General features: G+C 33.2%; 1 long non-coding RNA gene across 1 annotated transcript; it reads right to left on the bottom strand.

Annotated features, from left to right (window-relative positions):
• Positions 1–15,429: 15,429 nt before the first annotated feature.
• LOC139843400 (uncharacterized) lies at positions 15,430–18,503 on the bottom strand. The gene is made up of 5 exons (XR_011757568.1): positions 18,259–18,503; positions 17,560–17,694; positions 16,418–16,614; positions 15,967–16,064; positions 15,430–15,739 (listed from the first exon to the last, which is right to left on the bottom strand). It is a non-coding gene; the product is annotated as an uncharacterized lncRNA (long non-coding RNA).
• Between the last annotated feature and the right edge of the window lie 924 nt (positions 18,504–19,427).

Genomic DNA, 19,427 nt, shown 5'->3' with positions numbered 1-19,427 from the left:
TTGTTAGGTATGGATCAAAAGTATAGTGCCGATTTTTGGGATCTTGTTAAGCTTTTTTCAAATCTATAGTAATATGTAGGTTCAGTTAACAACTTTAAACTTAACGTCACTCACCATAAACAATGATAGCCAATGTCACGAATTCATCTTCTATTCTTCTAATTCGTATTACTTCAACAATACACTTAAAACCCATACTCACAATTACCAGATCTTGACGAATCGTTGAAATCGACGACGATTCGATTGATGGTATATACAACGTAGGTGTCGCTTGATGTGCCGATGGATAGTGATGAATCAATGAGGTTTTTAGCTGATAGTGATTCGGAGAATATTAAAGGATTTTGTTTGTGTGTGATTACGATACTTGATGGTGAGAAACCGATGAGGTGTTGTCAATAAAAGATGATAATATTGGGGAACTGAAAATTAGTGGCTTGCATTGAGTGAAAGTTGTTGATTCGAGGATTAATACTTGGCATACTGTTAATTAGCATGCTGAAAAGAACTAAGGAACGAGATGAACAGTTTGTCGGTGACCGTTTTGGTCTTTGGTCAATAAACACGTAGCATATAAATTTATAATTTACGTAACTATCCTGCAGAATTAACTAATGTTTAAAACTAGAAAGGTATCGACCGCGAGTTGCGGCGGTGGTGTTCGGGTCATATTGTGGGTGCTCTGTTTGTGTTTGTGTTTATTCGTTTTGTTGATAAAATTATTTCGAGCTTAACGGTCCTAGAGGAAGATACGGGCTGTCTTTGTGTTTAGCGTTTTTTAAAAAGTGTCCGTTTCGAACGTAGTTTTTATCGTTTTGTTCATAAAATTATTTCGAGTAAGACGCTACTGTCCAAAAATTTTAACTCGCGGCGAGCGAGAAGATACGGGTTGTCGTTGTGGTTAGCGTTTTTTAAAAAGTGTCCGTTTCGAATGTAGTTAGTTTCATTTTGTTCACAAAAATATTTCGAGTTTAACGGTGCTGGCGGAAAAATTTAATTCGCGGCGAGCAGGAAGATACGGACTGTCGTTGTCTTTAGCGTTTTTTAAAAGGTGTCCGTTTCGAACGTACCTTTTATCGTTTTGTTCGTAAAATTATTTCGAGTACGACGCTGCTTTCGGAAAAATTTAACTCGCGGCGAGCGGGAAGATACGGGCTGTTGTGTATTTAGCGTTTTTTAAAAAGTGTCCGTTTTGAACGTAGTTAGTTTCGTTTTGTTCACAGAAATATTTCGAGTTTAACGGTGCGGTCGGTGAAATTTAACTCGGGGCGAGGAGGAAGATACGGACTGTCGAAATGTTTGGGCGGAGTTTTTTTTTTAATTTAGGAAAGTGGCGTTTTACCCCCCTGTATTTGAGGGTATTTTTTTTAAGTTAGTTATAGTGAAGGGGGTTTTTTTGATATTTTGGGTGAAAGTTTGTTAGCATGTCGTTTTGGGTATTTTTTGGGCGGCGGTGGTTAGTATGTATGGAAATGTTCTTGTAACTTACACATGCAATAGTTAACGGAAATAGTAACTAATGACCTAATGTTACTCTTAAGGGTCAACTGTGGGCATTTGATATAAATTGAGGGATGATCTATGTAATTTCAAAAAATTAAGGACTATTGATATAATTTCGCGTAAACCATATGGACTAACAGTATAATTTACTCTGATTGTAATTATCACCTTTATATCTTCACTGCTAGCAATCTAGCATCTTGTGAGAAAATTAGATCAAGATGTGTACCAATGGACAACAACAAAGTTCCTTTTCTCCAATCAAAGAATGATGGCAAGAAGAAAGCTTCTAAAAAAACCAAAAACTGGTTTGATGATGTTCCAGTTATGCACGACATGTTTGATACCTCAAGCAAAATCAATCATGTAGTTGGGCAAAATACAACTCTTAAAACTACAAAGTTAAATCGCCAACAGTTTGGGGGTAAAAAACTCACTTACAAAGAAGAGTTGCAGAATTTCGATGCCATGTTGAAAAATATGGCGGATGATGATACGCCAATCAAGAAAATTTAACCATGTGGCTAGTCTCTAATCCAATTTCGCATCAATTGTTTCAGCCTTTCATCCTTGAATCTAAACCTGCATATATATATCTCTCTTATCAATTCAGTCCTGTTCCCAGCCCTCAATCAATTTGACTGAATCAACATCCCCTTTCATAGCCTGGGTTCAAGTCGTGTTTCTTTCCGCCTCCGCAATTGTTTCTTATGCTTTTTCTTCTCGTTTTCGTCTTTTCAATAGCAAAGAATTCTTCTACTCGCTGTCACATGTGAAAAGAATTCGTAAGTTTGTGTTGTTTGGTACAGACGGTTTAATTGAAGATGAAGAATCTTTCAAGCAATCGTCGTGTTCTTAGGATTTATTTCATTTCAATTTGGGGATGGTGGTTCTCTAACAACTTCGTATGAATCGATTTTGCATTTTGCATTTTGGGCTCCTGAAGATTGGGCTTTGTTTCAAGTGGGCTTTCAATCCCATATAATTTGGGCTTAGTGTTCCAATTAGTAGCTTCCTTTATTTTTAGATGTGCTTGTTATAATAATAATAATAATATAGATATGGATAGTCAATTTTGGTGTATACATATAGTCAATTTTGGTACACAAAGTATGTATTTTTATATTGAGATTTTAGGCTATAAATACTCATGAATGCAAGCATTAAACTTGCATCATTTCTCACACTTACAAAGTGTTTCTTTCTTTCTCTCCATTATCATCTTTGTTCTTACACTTCATTATTAGTATTCTAAATCAAGAATCAAATCACTAAAGGTAGTTATAAGCCTACTGAATTATAACATCAAGAATCAAACCACTAAAGGTAGTTATAAGCCTACTGAATTATAACATCAAGAATCAAACCACTAAAGGTAGTTATAAGCCTACTGAATTATAACACGTTATCAGCACGATAATCTTAATACTAAATATGGTTGGCTCTGCCACCAAAATGATATATGGTCGGTTATACCACCAAAATGATATATGGTCGGTTATACCACCAAAATGATATATGGTCGGTTATACCACCAGAATGATATAGGTCGGTTATACCACCTGAAAAAATATATGGTCGACACTGTCGCCAAATTTTCATTTATGTTTACTAATATTTATATTTTTGTTATATAACATTTATTTATGATTACTTACACATGGTCGACACTGTCACCTACTTATCATTTATGTTATATTAAATTTATGTTTAATGTTTATATACTTATGAATATAAATTGACTCTAATTTATCATGATGTTTGTTTTAATTTTTGATAATAGAAAATGTCGAATCTGGAAAAGCTTAAATTTACTCCTTTAGAATCAACTGGAAACAACTACATGCCATGGGTTATAAAAGTAAAAATGCATCTTAAATCAATGGGCATTCTTGAAACCATAAATGAAAACAACACTTGTTCTGAAAAAGAACAAGCTACGGCATGTTGCTTTATTCATCAACATATTGATGAATGCTTACAAAATAATTATGTGACTGTAGAAGATCCCCATGTTTTATGGGAAGGTCTCAAAAGCAGATTCAATAATCAAAGAGAAATTTTACTTCCAGCTGCAATGGAACAATGGAGAACATTAAGGTTCCAAGACTTTAAGAAAGTAAATGAATACAGCTCAGCTCTGTATAATACATGTTCACAACTTAAATTCTGTGGACATGAAATTAGTGATGCAGACATGATGGAGAAAACTTTCTCCACAATGAATGCTGCAAACATCACAGTGCAAAGAAATTTGAGAATGCTAAAGTTCAAAACATATCCTGAACTTAATTCATATCTCTTAGTTGCAGAGCAAAATGATGAGCTATTAATGAAAAATCAGCAATCCCGTCCTACTGGTACACTTGCAATCCCTGAAGCAAATACTGCAAATAATTATAAACAGGGACAAGGACGCGGGCAAGGTCGTGGTTATAATAACCATCACCATCATCATGCCAAAAGCCATAACTATGGTAGAAACCATCCTTATGGTAATGGTAATGGGCGTGGACGTGGTCGTGGTCGTGGCCGTGGTGGTCAAAGAAATAGTAATCCACGAAAATATAAATATCAACCACAAAACAAGCCCATTAAACAAGATGTTGAAGAAAATTCTTCTAAAAATTCTGAAGAATCTTGCTACAGATGTGGTAGAATGGGCCACTGGGCTAATACTTGCCGAACATCTAAACATCTTGTTAAGATGTATCAGGATTCGCTGAAAGGTAAAGAAAAGGAAGTAAATTTTGTGGATAATATTGATCCAACAGTCACTGAGAAACCATCTGATTTATATGAAGATTTCTTGAATGTTTAAGTTGTGTGTCTTTTGAAAAATAAACGATTTAATATCGTCTGTCTTTGTCATTATGTTTGCTAAATGTTTCAGTACTATCTATTTGCGTTTAAAATATTGTGTAATATTAATGTACTCACTATTTATTTCTTATATATGAAGTTCAATATGAATTTTGCTGGAATACAACATCAATCAAGTGGTGGAGATCTCTGTATAGCAGACAGTGGAACTACACACACTATACTTAAATCCGAGAAATATTTTATTGATCTAAAACCAACGGAAGGAACTATACATACAATATCAGGACCTGCTAACTTGATAAAAGGGATAGGAAAGGCAAATTTCATACTACCAAATGGTACAAAATTTTTAATAAATGATGCCTTATTTTCTCCCAAGTCAAGCAGAAATTTATTGAGTTTCTCCGACATATACCTTAACGGGTATGATTATCAGTCAGTGACAACAGAAAATGAGAAATATTTAAGTATCACTGACAAGAGTCATGTGGTTGAAAAACTGCCAAGACTTAGTTCTGGATTACATTATACACATATAAATGTACCAGAAATACATATGGTAGTTAACGAAAAATATATTGATCCTGGTGTATTCAGTTTATGGCATAACAGATTAGGCCATCCAGGATCAACAATGATGAAAAGGATTATTGAATGTACTCATGGACATCCACTAAAGGATAGAAAAATCCATCATGATACAATGGTTCCATGTACATCTTGCTCTCTTGGAAAATTGATAACTAGACCCTCACCACTTAAGGTTGAGAAAGAATCACCAATGTTTCTTGAAAGAATTCAAGGTGATATATGTGGACCAATTCATCCACCATGTGGACCATTTAGATATTTCATGGTTCTAATAGACTCATCTAGCAGATGGTCTCATGTTTGTCTGTTATCAAGCCGTAATGTGGCATTTGCAAAATTTCTTGCCCAAATTATTAAATTGAGAGCTCATTTTCCTGATTACACCATTAAAAGGGTGAGACTTGATAATGCTGGTGAATTTACATCTCAAGCATTTAATGACTATTGCATGTCTATAGGAATTGTTGTTGAACATTCTGTTGCTCATGTGCATACACAAAATGGTTTAGCCGAGTCATTGATTAAACGTTTACAGTTAATCGCTAGACCATTGATAATGAGAACAAAACTCCCTGTATCTATATGGGGTCATGCAATTTTACATGCTGCTGCATTGATTCGCATCAGACCAAGTGCAAGTCATAAATATTCCCCCCTACAACTTGCTTTTGGTCAAGAGCCAAATATTTCCCATCTTAGAACATTTGGTTGTGCAGTGTATGTTCCAATTGCGACACCACAACGTACAAAAATGGGTCCTCAAAGGAGGTTGGGAATATATGTTGGATATGAAACATCTTCAATATTAAGGTATATTGAACCTATGACAGGTGACGTTTTTACAGCACGTTTTGCTGATTGTCATTTTAATGAAACATTGTTCCCTAGATTAGGGGGAGAAATGAAAAATAAAGAAAATGATGTTTCATGGTGTGAACCTCAATTAAAGTATCTTGATCCTCGCACAAAAGAATGCGAGACAGAAGTTCAAAAGATAATGCATATACAAGAACTTGCAAATCAATTGCCTGATGCATTTACAGATACAAAAACGGTGACAAAATCATATATACCAGCAGTAAATACTCCAGCTCGAATTGAAATTCCAAAAGCTGGCAATAACGTCACTCATGAATCTTTGCCACGTCAGAAACGTGGAAGACCAATCGGTTCAAAGGATAAAAATCCTCGAAAAAGAAAATCAGCTGATAATGAAGTAAAAGAAAGTGTTCAAGAAGAACCACAAATCAGTACTCCTACTGCAGAGGAGATTGATGATGTCAATACAGAAATTGCAATCAATTATGCATATTCAAAAATATTATGGAACCGAAATGAAATGAAAAATCTTGATGAGAAATTTTCATTTAATGTTGCATATGACATCATGAATAATGATGATGATCCAGAACCAACATCTATGGTTGAATGTCAAAATAGACATGATTGGGCTCAATGGAAAGAAGCAATACGAGCTGAATTAGAATCACTCAATAAAAGAAAAGTTTTCGGATCCATCATTCTCACTCCTAAAGATGTGAAACCTGTAGGATACAGATGGATTTTTGTCCGAAAAAGAAATGAGAAAAATGAAGTTACAAGGTATAAAGCTAGACTTGTAGCTCAAGGTTTTTCTCAAAGACCGGGAATTGATTATGAAGAAACTTATTCTCCTGTTATGGATGCAATTACTTTTAGGTACTTAATCAGTCTGGCAGTTTCTAAAAATTTAGAAATGCATCTCATGGATGTTGTGACTGCTTATCTATATGGATCACTTGATAGTGATATATATATGAAGATACCTGAAGGATTTAAGGTACCAGAAGCATCAAATGCAAAACCCAAAGAAATGTATTCGATTAAATTACAAAGATCTTTATATGGGTTAAAACAATCGGGACGTATGTGGTATAACCGATTGAGTGATTACTTGATAAGCAAAGGGTATACAAATAATCTTACTTGCCCTTGTGTTTTCATTAAGAAAACAACATCCGGATATGTGATCATAGCTGTTTATGTTGATGATCTTAACATCATAGGTACAAATAAAGAGATCCATGAAGCCATTCAACTTCTAAAGAAAGAATTTGAAATGAAAGATCTCGGAAAAACCAAGTATTGCCTTGGTTTACAAATTGAGCATATGCCTAATGGTTTACTTGTACATCAAGCAACATATACTGAAAAGATTTTGAAACGTTTCAATATGGACAAGGCAAAACCATTAAGTACTCCTATGGTTGTTAGATCACTCAATGTTGAAGCTGATCCATTTCGTCCATGTGAAGATCAAGAAGACATTCTTGGACCAGAAGTACCATATCTTAGTGCAATTGGAGCTCTTATGTATCTTACAAATTGTACAAGATCTGACATTTCTTTTGCAGTTAATTTGTTGGCAAGGTTCAGCTCTGCTCCTACCAAAAGACACTGGAATGGGATCAAACACATATTTCGATACCTTCGAGGAACTACTGATTTAGGATTATTTTATTCTAACGAATCAAAACAAGATTTGGTTGGTTATGCAGATGCAGGTTATTTATCTGATCCACATAAAGCTAAATCTCAAACTGGATATGTATTCCTAAATGGAGGTACTGCAATATCATGGCGTTCTCAAAAACAAACACTTGTTGCTACATCGTCAAATCATGCCGAAGTGATTGCATTACATGAAGCTACTCGAGAATGTTTTTGGTTGAGATCAATGACACAACTCATTACTGATTCTTGTGGACTAGAACGCGATAAAAGTCCAACAACTATCTATGAAGATAATGCAGCTTGCATAGCACAGATGAAAGAAGGGTATATCAAAAGTGACCGAACAAAACACATACCACCTAGATTCTTCTCATACACTCAAAATCTCATTAAGGACAACCAGATTGAAATGAGATATGTGCAATCTAGCAAAAACTCTGCTGATCTTTTCACGAAAGCACTTCCAACTGCTATTTTCAGAACACACGTTCATAACATTGGCATGAGACATGTTCAAAAGATGTAACAGCTGAAGCGATGTCTACTTGAGGGGGAGTCAACTCCATGCTGCACTCTTTTTCCCTTAGCTAAAGTTTTTTCCCACTGGGTTTTCTTTAGCAAGGTTTTTAACGAGGCAGTAATTTATAGTTGATCTTCAACAAAATAAAATTGCTATCCAAGGGGGAGTGTTATAATAATAATAATAATATAGATATGGATAGTCAATTTTGGTGTATACATATAGTCAATTTTGGTACACAAAGTATGTATTTTTATATTGAGATTTTAGGCTATAAATACTCATGAATGCAAGCATTAAACTTGCATCATTTCTCACACTTACAAAGTGTTTCTTTCTTTCTCTCCATTATCATCTTTGTTCTTACACTTCATTATTAGTATTCTAAATCAAGAATCAAATCACTAAAGGTAGTTATAAGCCTACTGAATTATAACATCAAGAATCAAACCACTAAAGGTAGTTATAAGCCTACTGAATTATAACATCAAGAATCAAACCACTAAAGGTAGTTATAAGCCTACTGAATTATAACAGTGCTTTCAATTTTCTTTCATTTCTTTTAGGCTCAAAAGGCTCTTACAATGTATTATGTTGTTATTCTTCATCGTTCCGATGAAAATTTAATATATTTATTTTTTCGCCAAAAAAAAAAGCAATCTAGCATCTTAATGCTTTTAACTGAGATCATTGAATGAAACCAAAAATGCTGTCGGTTACATGAATTGACGGTGACGCTTATATGTATTGATATAGAGGATTATTTGCTTTGTTTTTTGGTCTTATGTATATTTACTATTTACTAATTACATGAATGAACACAGATTATAGCATGATGAAATAATCACTCTTGTCAGATTTTCATGCTTAATCTTGTTTAATTAGTCTTAAATGTGCTTATGAGTTGGGTTAGTTAGACCATTCCCGACGAATATTGACGTATGGGTTGGCATGTTAAAATTGACTTGACTTGGCTTTGGCTAGGCCGTACCAACATGTCTATATTGGCAAGGGGCTAAAACGTGAAATTGGTGAGATTGTTGAGAGTGGTCTTAATGGAAGGTATTGAAATTTGTTTGAGATAACTTTTATATTTCATTGAAACTCGAAATTGGACAACCTATTGAGCTAAAACTTTTCACTTTTATGCGGACTACTCCGTCTCAAACTAAGGGCATGCTTGATTCAAAATTAGTAATGGTAATGGGAAAGATTATGGGAATACTATAAAAAAGAAAGGGGAAATGTAAAAAATTAAAATTGAAATTAAATTTAAAAAAAAGCGATGTAAACTAGATTTATAGTGGTGGAGAAAAATAAGGAAGCGTTAGAAATATTTGAATGAAAAGAGCATTCCCCTCATTTTGATAAGGAATGATCATTAACTACTTTAAGGTAATGAAGATTCTCATTACTAATAACCAACCAACATAAATTATAATCAATATCATTCCTTATACTTCAGTATCCCCAACCAAGCAGACCCTAAGTGTCTAGTTTGACTTATTATGGTCTTACTTTGAAACTTTAACTTCAAATATTTTCATTAGTGTTATATAATTTTTGAAAAAATTATATCAATGAGAACACATTTTAAAATCGAATCTATTCATATAAACTTTATCAAATATTATATAACACGAATAAAAATATTTAAAGTCAATGTATCAAAAGAAAGATCTAGAAAAGTCTAACGAGACACTTATTTTGGGACGGAGAGAGTATATCACAGTGAATTAACTGTAATGGTCGTATCAGTCGTAACTCTCAGAACCATTGGAAACTGTGTTATATTTTAAGAATTTTCTAATTGTCGATAAAGACTATTCAAATTCGCATGCTTTACTTGTACAATATAGATAACCACATGTGCAAAAAAAAAAAAACCTACCCTTAACCAACCAATTATGCATATATTTATTTTTTAGTGATAGTTATAAAAAAAGTGCTTACACCCATTGGAGCAGAACCTATCATAGGGAAGGGCAAATTTTAAAACCAATGTTAACTTGTAAAAAATCCAACACTAACTCAGAGCTCAAATAATAGACAAAATTACGCTTTTCGTCCATAAACTTGTATTCAGCCTTCTCAGGTCATCCTTAAACTTTTTTTTGGCTAGCGTCATCCCTGATGTTGTAAATTTTAACGTCCGTTGTCCCTCCGTCTGCATTCCGTCTAAATATTCTGCTAAACTGTAGCATGTGCGAGACATGTGAGGGTAGTTTTGTTATTTTATTATTATTCTTGTTCTATCATTTTCCACTCCTCCACTTTCCTTCTTCATTCAACCCCAAATCACAAACCCTAATATTTAACCGAATTCACATCTACAAACCCAAATCTAAAAATACACAATCCGTACAGTTAAATCAAAATCATAAACCTTAAATCCTTTTTTAAAAACCTTAACATCATATTTCAGAAACCATAAACACACAACGAGATCTGGAAATTGAAATCTCAAACCATACACCCTTCACATTTGAAACAAGCAAGATTTGAACATACACCCTTCAAAACACGAACTGAAACAAAAAGCAGAGAGTGATGGTGATGGAAGCGGCTACAGAATGATGGTTGGTGTCTGATCGAAGGAACTATCTCAGTAATTATGTCTTATATTTAGTAGCAAACTAACTTTGTGAATAAATTATCAATTGCGAACCTTTTTAACCTTGAAATTGGAATTAATGGAGCCATTTTAACTAAGCTTGATGAAGATTCAAGCGGTAGAGCAACTCTGAGTGTTTAAGTGGTTGACTTTTTACCAAAAAAAAAAATTACTGGCACTCGTGAATTTGACTTGTTTACAAATGAGTTGAGAAATTTCGGTTGTGAAAAAAAAACACATGCGAGAATGATAGGTATCTGGTAAGCCAATCAAGCTTAGAATGATTCCTGGAATGGGAAAGGTACATTTTTTATTTTTAATGAATTATTAATAATTTATAAAAATGGAGAAAAAGTATTGTAGGCTATGTAGTCTTAGTCAACCCATTTAGGACCAATTTTAACCAGTTACCAACCCACCAATCTTTGCAATTTTTTATTGTGCCAAAAGAATCTAAAAAATAGATATGTTTATTTGTTCGAGGGAGTAGATTTTTTTTTTTGAGTTTTTGGAGGTAGCAAACTAGCTAGTAGGTTTGAACTTTGAAGATGAGAAAATGATGATAGATGATAAAAAGAAAAGAAGTGAAATTTAATTATTTAAATTTAAATAAAAATTAATAGAAAAACTAAAATACCCTCATGTGTCTTGCATATGAGTGAGTTTAACGGAAAGAATGGACGGAATGTAGACGGAGGGACGACCGGGGTTACAAAGTACAACAATAGGGACGACGCAAGCAAAAATAAAAGTTTAAGGATGACCTGAGAATGCTGAATACAAGTTCAGGGACGACGAGCGTAATTTTGTCCAAATAATATATAAACCTAATTTAAAAACAATCTCAAGTCACGTAAGCCCATTTATATGTAGAAAAATAATATTCGGCCCTCTTTATTGTTTCTTCAGCCCAACCACACACAAAAACACGCGCCACATACACACTCACGTTGTAGACAAACACACACACGCATAGGCTAATTGCCTAATTTAACTCATAGGACATGGGGTTTCATAATTCCATTTACATTGAATTTTTTATAAATTATTCATAAAATCGTATAGGAGAACACTAAATTTAACTATAGAACTATATATAATCGTAAAATTTATGATTTTTTGAAGGTAAACAACAGAGTACTTTGTAAAAAAAAAATTAGAAAATTCGCCAATGCACTCACGTCGTACACAATCACACATACACTCACAATGACAAGGGAAAAAAACACAAATGCCGCACTGGAATGCCGCTAGAATTTTTCTTAAAAGCAATGCCCCAAAGTGGAACGAGTTGGGATTAAACCTGAGTCTTCTTTGGAGATTCACAAGCATGTCTCCGAAATTGCCACACGGGAGTGGCGGAACGACGTTTTATGTCAATCTATTGTTATGCCGGTAGTGGAATAGTGCTCACTTTGTATGCTCTAATAATGCATGACGATTACATGATTGCAGTAAAAGTTTCCAGCCATCTCGATTTAGTAATCGTAAATAAAAAATATACAATTTAAAAAGAAGTTACTATTATTATACTGTATATGTGGTTTATTTTATAGTTTTACTTCACTTTTATTTGTCATTTTATTTTACATTCATACAAAAAAAAAAAAAAAAAAAAAACTTTTCATCTATTATACCTGTATACTAAAACACACCCGGATTTTCGTCGTTTCGGTTGTTTTGAATTGTCGTTTTGAGTTTACGTTGACACTGCAGTCGGTCCCTCAACTTCGGCTCAATTTACACAACGGTCCCTCAAGTTTACACTTTCTCAGGGGTAGAAAGTATAAATATATAATTTTATTAAAATAAAAGAAACTAATTCCACCCGAATTTATAACGGGCTCTATCTTCTCGCTCGGTGTGAGTTAAATTTTTCCGAGACCACCGTTCAACTCAAAAAATCTAACGAACCCAACGGGACTAACTATACGCGAAACGGACACTTCTCAAAAACGCTAAACACCTCGGGCTATCTTCAATACATATACATACACTTATAATAAACAACTCAAACTACATACATCATATTGATGGTGATGTTTCTATTTTTTACACAATCTTCCAGACGTTAAAACTGCATATGCCATTAGGTATACTAGGTACTAACGACGTGTATCCAAAAACACCCGTAGCAAAGCGTTTTTATTTTCGTAAATACATAACGCTACGTTAACTATGATTATGTAACCCGAAAGTCACCGCGGCATCGTGCGGGCCACTTTTCTAGTTATCTCTATATGAGAATGGATAAATAATTTAAGAGAATCAGAAAAAGAAATAATGAATATTACAATTGAGACGTAGAGTGGTTGTTTTGATTAGACATCGATTTACATGTCACACAGAAACTTCTATGTGGTGTAATTATTGTTACGCGAATAAACATATCCGACGAATTTCGGATAATGAATTTTGCCATCCAAATTCAAATTTAAATTTTGATTTTTAAATTGGTACTCGGAAATTCACAAGTTTGTGATTTTTGCAGCTTTAAACCAAATCTAGCAATAAAAAGGATTGATACATACAAACAAATATAAAAACAAAACACAATTATTAAAGTAACGACATATTTGTGAATACGAATCAATTAAATTCCCAACAAAATTTAAATACGCAAGTTATGAACGTGTACTCAAGATGCTTCGATCCACTTACGTCACCAACGACGTCATATCTTATGAAAATTTCTACAAGGAGTCTCGTTTTATACTTGTTGACCGGGACAGAAACATTTGTCAATGGTCCGCTATCTTTTCCCAATTTAAATTAATAATTGATTGAGGGGAATATATATAAGGTAAGGATCATGGAGAATCAAAGGTAGTAGAGAATTCATGGAACTCGTGCAGATTGAGTCAATCTACTGCAGATTGACCTTTTTTTTTTCTTTTTTTTTTCTGTGCAGATTGACTTTTTTTTTCTGTGCAGATTGACTTTTTTTTGTTGTTGTGCAGATTGACGTTTTTTGGCAGTTTTTTTTTTTTTTTTTTTGCAGATTGACTTTTTTTTTGTGCAGATTGACTTTTTTTTGTGCAGATTGAGTCAATCTGCATTTTTTTTGCAATTTTTTTTTTCAGATCGACTTTTTTGTGTGTGTGCAGATTGACTTTTTTTTGTGCAGATTGAGTCAATCTGCGTGCAGATTAACGCTTTTTTAGCAGTTTTTTTTTTTTTTTTTTTTTTTTTTGCAGACCGACTTTTTTTCTGTGCAGATTGACTGTTTTTTTTTCAGATTTTTTTTTCCATAGATTGAAGCTCAATCTTCATATAGATTGAAGTTCAATCTATGCGTTCTATGAGTTCTCTACATACTCTAGTTCTCTAGGGATCCTTATATATATATATATATATATATATATATATATATATATATATATATATATATATATATATATATATATATATATATATATATATATATATAGCAGGATCAATGGGGAAGTAACCAAACGGGGGGAAGCAATTTCTTTTTTCATTTTTTTTAGATTTTTTTTTCAGGCATCAAGATCACACGAAAATATGAACATTTAGAAAAGACACTTCGTGATGAATGTTATTATTTAGGTGGGACAACGATCGACAAAAATAACATTCAAGATAATATTGTTCGTGAAGAATGTTAACGTTTTTTTTCTTCATGTTTTGTGAAGTAAAATTTAGCCCGATTTAGAGTTTAGGGTTTAGGGTTTAGGGTTTAGTGTTTTGGGTTTATTCCATAAACCCAAAACACCAAACCCTAAACCCTGAACCCTAAACTCTAAACTGTTCGTGTTAAAAACTCAATCTAAATTCTAAATCTAAACCCTAAATCTAAACCCTAAACCCTAAATTTCTAAACCCTAATATCTAAACCCTATAAACCCTAATATCTAAACCCTAATATCTAAAACCTCAACATACGCTCGAAAAACACGATAATTGTTATATATTAGTTCTTCGAGCGTTTTCCCGCCAAAATAAAAACATTTATCACAAAGTGTCTTTATTAAATGTTCATATTATCATCCAATCTATAATGTTCGTGAACAAAGTTTTTTCTAAAAATGAAAAAAAAAAAAATTTGCTTCCCCCCGATTGGTTACTTCCCTCTTGATCCTACCACTATATATATATATATATATATATATATATATATATATATATATATATATATATATATATTAGATTTAAGAGCCCGTGCGTTGCACGGGGGACTTATAATCAAACTAAATCGAAACGTAAAATGTTATATCATTTGAAGTTAAGATTAGGACAATCTCACAAGTATCGTTGTGCATCAAATAAACAGAAAATGTTATATCATTTAAAGTTATTAATTTTTGTAAACATGTAGCAGATAAAAATCATTGCCAGACTTTATTCCATTCTGTTGGCGAAAACGTGAAAATCCAGACGACATACAAAAGTTCGGTTTTTTATTCGACATCTCTTCTTTCAACCGCCATTTTCATTCAGATCCTTCACGATTAAAGCATGAAACTGTCCTCCCACTTTGGAGGCCAGGAAGTCCCATCAATTCCTTTGATAACGCTAAAGAAAAAAAATTACATGTATCAATAAAGAAGAATGGAATTTGTTGAACTGTGTTGAATAAATGTATAAAAATATTATAGTGAAATAAAGGAGAAACAAATACTATTTATTATTCAGAGCACTATTTATATTTAAAAAGATAAGATAAGTAACGTAGCCACACATTATCGCTGGGTATAAAAACTTCGAAAAGTTTTCATTTACGAAATTTTAGAAACTACCTTTATGCATTTTGTATCAACGGATGATACAAAATACGTCCTATGAACACCAATATTCAATCTGTATATTGTATCAAAGTAATTAAAATAGCTAACCAAAAAAGCAAGAAAACTGATCAAAAATGGAGAAAAAATAGAAACAATTCCACCACATTATGGTACATCTAAATCATAACAAGTATCACAAAAACTTGAATCAAACACTAACTGTCCATGCCAAACAATTTTAAATGAAGATACTTATATAGGGATGTTGAACCCTAAAACTAATTGTACTGAACAAAATGTGGTTATATTTAGTAAATATGTAAGAGGATAAATAATTCGTTCATATCGGGTTCTGTGAACCATGATCTTTTTTATTTGCATAGGTGTTTGGCAGTTGTGATTCCTTTTTTCTATTCGTTGTAGGAAGTTGTTCGGATGTTCCTGCAAAGATGTGTACAAACCTGGTTATATGAAAATGTTTTAGGAGTTTTCAGTTTTAAAGTAAAAAAGCCATCCAAAGGTATCTTCAACACTTTTAGGCAGTCTTATTTTATACCATGTTTTTCTTTTAACCATTTGACTTGTTAAAAAATAAACACAACGTGTCAACCAATATAATGGTGGGCTAGTCAGTAGAAAATGAAAAAGTCAATAATCAGAAGACGTACCTGCTGTACCAACGTGCCTCTGAAGGGGCGGTTGCAAAATCACATAAGTGAGCGTCGACTTGTTACAAAAAAAGAAGAGGCAGAAACACTCGCACTTCCTGATAACCAACCGGAAGAAGCAACATTTGTACAGTTAGTAACCACATAAACCATAAAAAAGGTATGCTAGCATAAAAAGAAACTGCATTATAAAATCTTCTATTGACAATATATTATTCAAAACGTATGACAAAGGCAATGGCAATTGATATTTAAAAAAGAAAAAGAAAGAAAGATAAATAAAGCTCAGATCTGTGTATGATATCAAGCAAGAAAACATGAGTCGTCATGGCTGCAACCAGTAGGTTGTCCCGCCAAGATACGAACCCATTTTTTCTCCTTGCCCGACCCAACTCCCACATATTCATCATCACAACCTAGTTATTAAACCTTCTTTATATGAACCGCATACCGGAGTTGTTAATTGCATCATACATTTAACTCGATTGTCTGCAAACAGCAATAAGACCCCGCCATGTCTGAGGACTGCAACCAAACTCCACAGAGAGGCTGCCATGTCCAAAGACGGCAGCGAAACTGCTCGAAACAAACTGAATTCAGTCAACTGAACCAACGTTAATCACCCCAAAAAACAGCCCTCACCTGCACCTGTATACTAAATTAGATTCTTAGATGTCTAAATCTAACATAAAATTGATAACTCAATGACATGTGTTCTTAAATAAACACTGAACAATGAAGGAACTGGATAATCATATAATCATAGGTATCATGTGTTCAAGGTTCTGACGCTGATTGAGTGACTATACAAAAACTATCCTTGTATAGCACAGTGGTTTACCAAAAAGCAACATTTTACCTTGCAGCTTTACTTTCAACAAAATGCACTACTCTAACACATACATGTATAATTTTCTTTTGAATTAAAATTATAAACTCATATTCAACTTTCAACATAAAGTAACTCATGCATCGTTCAACATGGTAATCACATAAATACCAATCAATGTAATATGTATGTATCTATAACTACATGTAGAATCACTTACACAAACTAAGATGTCAAAAGTTCCAACTGTAACTATCAAACTTTATTATAATAATGATAATCACATTATAAGCCAACATTAAATCTCTAAGATCATAAACACCCTAACCAAATCCAAAAAACTACATATTTAATAAAGCTGGGCACTTGATATAAATTCTGTTACAATTAAAGGCGGCGGCGCAACCGTATGCACCACCGGCCGGCTCATGGTTATTGTTTTAAAAGTCTTTCTACCAAACAACCAAAGCTTCATGTATACAACCAAACCGAAATCAAAGATACATCATAAAGTCATACGAAATGTAACCAAAGTTATACTTTTTATAACTTAATACAATAACAGACGAAATAGTTCATCCATAATATCATTATCACATCATACAATAACAGATAATAACACTTTTATAAACTTGAACATAACACTTCAGTTCACCAACATTGATGACAAAATTCAATAAAAAAAATGCTCATCTAAAATAACAAAATAAACATAATAGCAAAAAATAGATTATGTTAGCATAAAAAGTGGTATAGAGGAATACCATATAGCGTTTACCACGATTACAAATGAAGATTTCAGGCCAATTGCCTAAAACCCTAATTAACCAATTGTTCGTCACATCAACGATTCAAAGATTTAATCTTCAATCCATTCTATAAGTGTATGAGAGTTTGACCTGCAAAACATTGTCAGGTATAATAGATTAGTGTAAAGTAGTATGAACGGTGAGAAATCCAAAAACAATTTAATGACAAATAAAAATCGTATATCTAAAACTTATTGACATATTTGTTCATCCAAATCATACAAAGACTGGTAAACCAAATAAAATCGAATATGTAATTGTATCATATTCAGTTAATCTAACCATGTGTGTTTATGAACATGAAAGAGGAACAATAACCTAAAGAATTATTTTTTACCAAATTCATTTAAATTAACCAAGAGTTATTTACAGTTAAAAGAGCATACACTCGAGCATAAGCCACATTCCTAGCAGGCCATATTTTACAAATTGTTTAACAATCTCCCTCAATTCACGATTCTCGAAATTTCAAACTCTTGATTGTAGCATGTATCCTAATACATTTAGTTTTTGGTTCTATTGCTCTAAAAACTCGTCTTTACACTCCTGAATTTTGAAAATTGCTTACAGTTTGCAAGATTCTTGCTTTCCATTCACTGATCAGACATATATAAGGTTAAAAAAACATAATAAAAGATTACAAACAAAATATACCTTAGACGTTTGAGATAACAGCATCGTGACAATCCACAACTGGAATATAATGTAATAGCTGGAGCTAAGTTGATCACAAATGGAGTTTGTATTGCTGCCAACCAAATTCAAAAACTTACATAATGCAACATGTATTACAGCACAACACTTTACAAAAACGTGGACCTTTAAGAGATTAGCAAATAGAAAAATGTTGTAATAAACACAACTCTATAAATAACAAACAACAATAAAAGAGAGCATTACAGGGGTGCACCGTTGGATCACAAACGTTAGACAAACTCAATAGATAATGGAACTACATATGTTAAGCTCCCAACAACCCCAGAAACACTAATAGAAGCACAGGACATATGCTTAAACAAAATATCTGCATGAAAGTCAGTAAGTTTCCATATACAATAATTAATAAATAGATAAAGCTTTACAGAAAATTCCCAAAAACACCTTATAATCATGAAAAAGATACGGAGACCAAGACCAGGAGGAAGTAGCAGCATCGAAACCAGAAGCAGCAACCACGACCAAAAGAAAAGTAGCTGCAAATAAACACTGCCCCATTCTCAAAACAACGACACTGTCCTTCCCTTGACTCTCCAACATTGTGTTCATCTCGATCTCTCAGTTTCATTTTCAGTGCCTTTTGATCATTTTAAAACTGCTACTGTTTTCCCCTGATAATAAAGTCTTTCGATTGATCGCAAAGTGCTAGCACATATACTGCCACTTTTCCTTAAAAAGGGTTTATTCACACATACTTAATTGACCCTAACACATATCTGAATGCACAGTTATAAAATATCATATTTACATGATGCAAAAATATCTGAATAAAGATTACAAACAAAATATACCTTAGACGTTTGAGATAACAGCATCGTGACAATCCACAACTGGAATATAATGTAATAGCTGGAGCTAAGTTGATCACAGATGGAGTTTGTATTGCTGCCAACCAAATTCAAAAACTTACATAATGCAACATGTATTACAGCACAACACTTTACAAAAACGTGGAGCTTTAAGAGATTAGCAAATAGAAAAATGTTGTAATAAACACAACTCTATAAATAACAAACAACAATAAAAGAGAGCATTACAGGGGTGCACCGTTGGATCACAAACGTTAGACAAACTCAATAGATAATGGAACTACATATGTTAAGCTC

The sequence above is a fragment of the Rutidosis leptorrhynchoides genome, chromosome 4, assembly GCF_046630445.1.
Source record: "Rutidosis leptorrhynchoides isolate AG116_Rl617_1_P2 chromosome 4, CSIRO_AGI_Rlap_v1, whole genome shotgun sequence".
In the NCBI taxonomy this organism is placed as follows: domain Eukaryota; kingdom Viridiplantae; phylum Streptophyta; class Magnoliopsida; order Asterales; family Asteraceae; genus Rutidosis; species Rutidosis leptorrhynchoides.
The sequence above is the reverse complement of the archived record's forward strand: the minus strand, read 5'-3'. Positions and strand labels throughout refer to the sequence as shown.